The sequence below is a fragment of the Danio aesculapii genome, chromosome 3, assembly GCF_903798145.1.
Source record: "Danio aesculapii chromosome 3, fDanAes4.1, whole genome shotgun sequence".
In the NCBI taxonomy this organism is placed as follows: domain Eukaryota; kingdom Metazoa; phylum Chordata; class Actinopteri; order Cypriniformes; family Danionidae; genus Danio; species Danio aesculapii.
In genome coordinates this window covers 45,036,517-45,043,284 of record NC_079437.1, presented here as the reverse complement: position 1 = coordinate 45,043,284, position 6,768 = coordinate 45,036,517, and positions in this window count along the sequence as shown.

The window sequence follows — 6,768 nt, the reverse complement described above, 5'->3', positions numbered from 1 at the left end:
AATGTAGAAGAAGCCTACTTAAGCAATGCACTGCTTTTGTTGTGCTTTGAAATACAACATTTGAATATGTTTGTAAAAAAAGCCTATTGTACAATGCAGATATTATTTAGTTTCAAAATACAATAGATTAAGTTTTTTAATGTAGAAAAATACAACGTGGATGTCTTAAAGAGCAAAAATACAACATATGGGCTCTTATATGCTGTTGTGTCATTACACATATTTCAAGTCATATCTATCTAGCCCCTCATTTGGGATGCTTTTCATGAACTGGCCCCCATGACAAACTAATTGAATAGCCCTGGTGTAGGCGAATTGGGATGCAGCAAGAGGGAGTTAAAATCCAGTGTAAACACAATCTCCACCTGTTACCTGAATGCACAGTTTAGTCCAGCGGATTAGTGCAGTTTCGTTTTTTGACACCACTCTCCTCCTCTTCTTTTCATGCTGGGATTGGCCGTAAAAGCATGAGGCATAGGGGTTTATCAGAGTCTGTGTTGTGTGTGGGTGGGTTGGGGGCTCGGTTTTAGGGTCTGCATTAAATTTAGAGGTATCGTATGTCGTCTCGGCTGGGTGGCAGCGGTTTACTTGTACTCGTCACCCAAGCCTGGCACAATTACCGAGGTCTGATGAGGTTAATTGCAGAACAGAAGATTGAGTCTTTTTAATCAGGGTCATCTGAACCCCCGGAAGTGTTCGCTTCGCAGAAATCCCTGGAGAGGGGAAAGCGAACAACTGGTGTTTAATGACATTAAAACTATTATACACACTTGCCAGATGAGACAGTTGGTAGTGGTAGATGAGGGATCACACAGAAGGATCCAACAGTGAGCTCTGAAAACATGTTTGTTTATTTCTTGTTGATTTCTGAGAGAGAGACAAGAGATGGCCCTGGGTGCTTTACTGGCCCATTGTTTACACTGGCACAGGCTGTGCTTGAGCTAGCGGATAGTCTGTAATGTATGCCAGGTGTTGTGCTAACCTCAAAATAATCATTTTCTTAATCAAAAAATCATTTTCTTAATGTAGAGGAAATTTCTAAACATCCTAGAACAAGACCTGAAATTAAGTCTTGATTACAGTTTAAGTGATGTCCATGCTTAAAGCACTGAAAAGCATTGGACCAATAGGGCCAGAAAAATAAACTTTGTTTTTCCCCTTTAAACAAACTTTTTTTTTCTTATCCTGCTGGCAAACCATGTCTTGTTTAAAGTATAGACCTCATTTTTATCATTTCTCTGAAGATAGGACTAGGCCTGTCACAATAATCAATATATCGACTTATCGCACAACACATGGACATAACCTCAATCATTTTTGCTGATGCAATATATATCGCCCATACATAAAAAACGATTCTAGCAATATTTTCGCTGATTGGGCAACATCTTTAATCTCTATTGGAGGTGTCAGTGTCAGTATTCGGGGTGTGAACCGGTTACGATTATCATGCCATCGATTCGGTTCAATTTGATATCTTGATGCATTACAGTGCATTGACGATGCTTTCATAAACAATTTGATATTTTTCTTAGCACCACAATAACACTTGTACCAAAATTTACTAATTTAATACAAGCAGTCAGATATGTGTACTGTACCTTTAATTTTCCCTGCTCAAAGAAAATACTCTTTTCGTATGCATCAAACAAAACCAAAGTACATGGACAGAACAACATGAGCATTTACAGCAAATAAACAAATGTAAATATTATGCTGCTTGCTTTTTGAGTGTTGTTCAGTGAGTTCTTAAACACCTATCACCTAACAGAAAAGGCTGCGATCGGCTCTAATGTACTGTAAGTTCTCTAAGTACAGTGCGGCTCTGGTGCTGTTCAGCAAACAGTCAATAACAGTGAATAAAATAAAATAAAATAAAATAAAATAAAATAAAAATCTTTGGAAGAGTGTACTTGCATTGTGATGCTATTATATTGTCATTCTGGCATTATATAATGAGTGGCATAAAATGGTCTTAAAATGACAATAATATCGTTGACTCAAGGGAGAGAGTCAAGACTCAAAAATACAATATATGTTGTCATTTACTCATACTGATGTTGTTGTAAACTTATTAGACTTTCATATATTATCTAATTTTACAAAACAACTTCCGTGTTTTCAAACAAATGGTTCTAAGTGAAGTTTCACAAACTAATTTTGAGAAGAGCATGTGATATGATTGATCGCAGCTGGTTTCCCATCCGTAATCGTTAGAAAGCCAATCGGATTAATCCAAACTCACTATTAATAGCCCATCTAGTATTACTCCCTCATCTTCGTTTTTTAAAGAATCCCCCTATCCACCCCATCTCCCCCTTTTCCTCCCTGACCAGGGAGAGCTCTCGAGAACTACCTGATCTCATACTCCCTTTCATGCTTATCAACTGAGGGTTCTCTCCCAGAACAGCATGCCAAACCTGCTAATATTATCAAGCAATTTCTCGAACTCTTGAAATAGGTAAAGGTTACTTCAGCTTGTTAAAATCACAGAACCCTGAAATAAAACCCATCTCCTCATTTCCTGTAGTCAAATTAACATAAAATGCCAAAAAAAATACCCAACAGCATGTGCCAATTGAGCACTTCATTCATTTTATATTGGATTTTTATTTTCATTTAATAGCTGAATATGTTGCTAAATGACAGTTGAGGTGAAACATGAAACATAAATACATGAAGAGAAACTGAACCAGAAAAGGGATGTAATAAAGTTCAAGTGAAATTTCATCAAAGTCCTCTAGGGTGATTTTTAGGTCTATCGTTATGTGTTTTGTGGTGTAATTGAATGGCATTTTGTTTCGTAAACAGTATCTGAAATGCACAAATTAGTTTAAAATTACAGTGTGTTTGTGTACAATTCCAGGTGTTTATGTAAAAACAAGTTTCATTATGAAGGACAGAAGTAACCAAATTTTGTAGTATTTGAGCCTTTTACTGTGTTAAAGTAATATAAAGTTTGAAAGTTAGAACGAAATCATGACCCAGCAAGCATTTATTGTTTTTAAAAGATGTCTAATAAATATCTAATAGACATCTAAACACAGTCGTCTTGGCTAAAACAAGGCTAAATTTTGGCTGTCGGTGAAAATCTAAGAATAGGCCAAAACTAGACAAGTCATCAAATAAACTGAAATGAATGACATATAAAGTCTGTCTAATCTGTCTGTTTGAAGACTAGTCTAGTTTTAGACTATTTTTAGACGTCTATTAGATTTTCACTCACAGCCCAAGTTTAGCTTTGTTTTAGCCAGGCTGTCTACATTTTGATGTCTATTAGACATCTATTAAACCCAAAATTGTTTGCTGGGGAGTTTGTAGGCAATGGTTGAGTTAATTTTTTTTTTGTGAGATATGAAAATCAAAAAGGGAGAAACATAAAGAACACTAAACTAAATATTAACCATTTAATCTCAAAAGCATTCTTAAAGATGATATGGTTAAAAATAGTAATAACAACTATGTTAACAACTATGTTCAAAGAACCTGTAAAGAACCACTTTTTAAAAGTGCAATAAGTTAAATTTAATATACATTTTGGATAAATCCTAAATCACATGATCTCTTTGAACAGGTACTTACTTTGAATAAGTAAATACTTCACAACCTCTAAAACAGTCGAGTGTCCAGATGGACAGTAAAAGGCTCATAACAAAACACCTGGAGTATGACAAAATGCACCTAAAGGACTCTTAGACTGTGAGAATTCTCTGGTCTGATCAAGCAGAGATTTAACTTTCACTGAACAAAACCAAGCACCACTCACCACTGTACCAATACCATCCCCACAGTGAGGTATGGAGGATCAGCATCAGCTGTGAGGATGTATTTCAGTAACAGGAACTGAGAGACTAGTCAGGATTGAGGGAATGATGAATGCAGCAAATCTGGACACCCGACTGGCGATAGTTCATCTTTCAACAGGACGTCAATCTTCAGAACACTGCCAATATAACAAAGGAGTGGCTACAGACATGTGTAAATTTCCTTGAGTGGCCCAGCCAGAGCCCAGACCTAAACCCCATGAACATCTCTGGAACCCCTCCATCCAACCTGATGGAGTTAGAGAGGTACTGCAAGAGGAATGGGAGAAACTGGACAAACCTGGTGTGCAAATATTGTAGCATCATACTCAAAAAGACTTGAGGCTGTAATTGGTGCCAAAGGTGCTTCAACAAAGTATTGTACATACTTTGTTGAAGCACCTTTGGCACCAATTACAGTAGTAAAGTCGTTTTTTTAATTTTCACTTTTTAGTTTTGATAAATTTGCAAAGATATTAAACAAACATCACATTTTTATAATAAAAAAATTATAATTTAATTTAAAAACCTAAAAACTTAAACAAGAAGGTCACTGGTTCGAGCCCCGGCTGGGTCAGTTGCTATTTCAAAACATTATAGTAAAATGTGATAACATTTGGGTCATATTTGCTTATGATGCTAGAATTGGATGTCACGGTGGCGCAGTGGGTAGCATGATCGCCTTACAGCAAGAAGGTCGCTGGTTCAAGCCTCAGCTTGGTCAGTTGGCATTTCTGTGTCGAGTTGCATGTTCTCCCCGGGTTGACATGGATTTCCTCTATGTGCTCCGGTTTCCCCCACAGTCCAAAGACATGCGCTATAGGTGAATTAGGTAAGCTAAATTGGCCATAGTATATGAGTATTTCCCAGTATTGGGATGCAGCTGGAAGGGCATCTGCTGTGTAAAACAAATGCTGGATAAGTTAGCGGAATAAAGGGACTAAGCCAAAGGAGTATAAATGAATGATAAAGCTGCAATTTTCATCAAAAATTTCAAACACCTTTGAAGCTCAAGTTACCCTATGGATCATTCTCAAATTATGCTATAACTCAACCATCAGGTTTTACTCCAATATTAGAGTTACTGTGTTCCTGTCATTAAATCAAGAGGCGATTGAACCAAATAGATTTTGACATGTATGTTAATATTTTAGTTGAATTCACTTCTGTAATAGAATACATTTAATTTAATGAGAAAATAGTGTATTTTACTAGTAGTCTCGCACTTTCAGACCTTACAGTAGTCCAATATGCAACATTTCATTCCCCCTCCTATTTTAAAAAAATAAAAACTCCAATTTTGGCCTACTTTTTGGTATGAATGACTGAATAGAGACAATCGCATCATAATAGCAGCCTCAGGAAACCACCTGTAAGACAACCTTAATGAAAACATGAACTGGTTATTGATCCGTCAGCATCTGGGCACAGCCCACACCACTCTGGCGGCCTTTCATTTCTCCGGCGGCCCTTCAAAAGAGCAGCTCTCCTGAGATGAGCATGATGAGAGCGTCTAGACGACTGCTGTTCTTGCAGAGCTCCTGAGGCCAGAGACTTGCAGACGACCTTCAGACAATTTGTGCCTCTCCACGGCAGGCTTGTTTTAGGGCTGAACCAGAGACGACCCAGGCTATGGACAGACCAGATGTTGCCGGAATGTGTCAGACAACCAGCACGCCAAAGATAATAGCCTATGCACTCTCACTGTTCCAACTCTCAAACATCTCAGGCATACAAACGACGCCTGCTCTGAAATATGTACGATTGAACTTGCTGTTGTTCTGCGCATGTGAAAGTTGCGAACTGTTCCCATCCCTCAGTCCGAACCCTTGCAAGACAATACTGCAGCTGATTATGTCATAACTGTTTTGCGACTCCACAATAGCCCGATAAGAATAAAGGTCTTGTTTAACGAGATTTGTAACTCTTGCAATCGCTCAATTAGTAAAGAGGTCCCCTATTGAATGCTCTCGTTTCCCAAAATCAGACACATCCCACAAGTCCGCAGCACTCCCCAACCCCCTGCGCTCCATGGCCCACATCCCATCCAAAGATTCGGGACACACAGCGGCCCCTTCCTCCCCCTCTGGACTGCCTTCCATTTCCCTTTTGATTGTGATTGACAGATTCTTTGTCCCATTGTACTGAGCTGTCGCCTCTGATGAAGACACACACGCACACATATGCATGTATTGGAACGCACGCTCCCACTTGCGCACCTTGGACTTGTTGCATGGGAGGGCATTGGTGTTACATATATGTCCTTGCATTTGTCTGTGATGGGTATGTTCGCAGCCATGCGGAAAGCAAGGACCTGTTTGCACATTTCCGGAGGTTGGCTGGACGGACTCTGCGCAGCCCATCTGCAGGCTGCGCCTTGCTGAGGTGGTGCGGCTGAGAGGGACAGCTGGTGGGGGAGGCGAAAGGGATGCTCAATGTTGTCTGAAGAGGTTGTCATTAACACAGCTCCTCAGGGATGGGAACCAGGTCACATTCTCTCACTCCGCACAAAGCAGTGTGTGTGTGAGAGGGCTGGGGGTGCCAAGGGAGGGTGGCGGATGGGGACTAGGCCATGACCTCTTTATATCCATCAACATATCATTGGCCGGGTGTGCGCTGTCCAATCTGCAGTGCGTCGGAATGTAATTATGCACTCGTTTGGCCCCTCTTGCTGTCTCCGTCACTACTATCTCCTTCAACTTTTGCTCATCTTTTTCAGTTTCTGGGTTTTACCATTTCTTACTTTTTGTTTGTCTAAAAATAGCTTGGCTATATAACTAAAACAGCACACATGGCCAAGGATGTCTGGTACTCTGTGCAGTAATGAATAAACATGCTTAGTCTTATTTCAAAGGCTGTGACCTTTGGAGGTTGCATTTGTTGGCTACATACATGTATACATGTGAGGTTGTCTCATTTCAGACGAGGAATCTTTATAAAATGTACTTTTTTACCTTGTGAAATT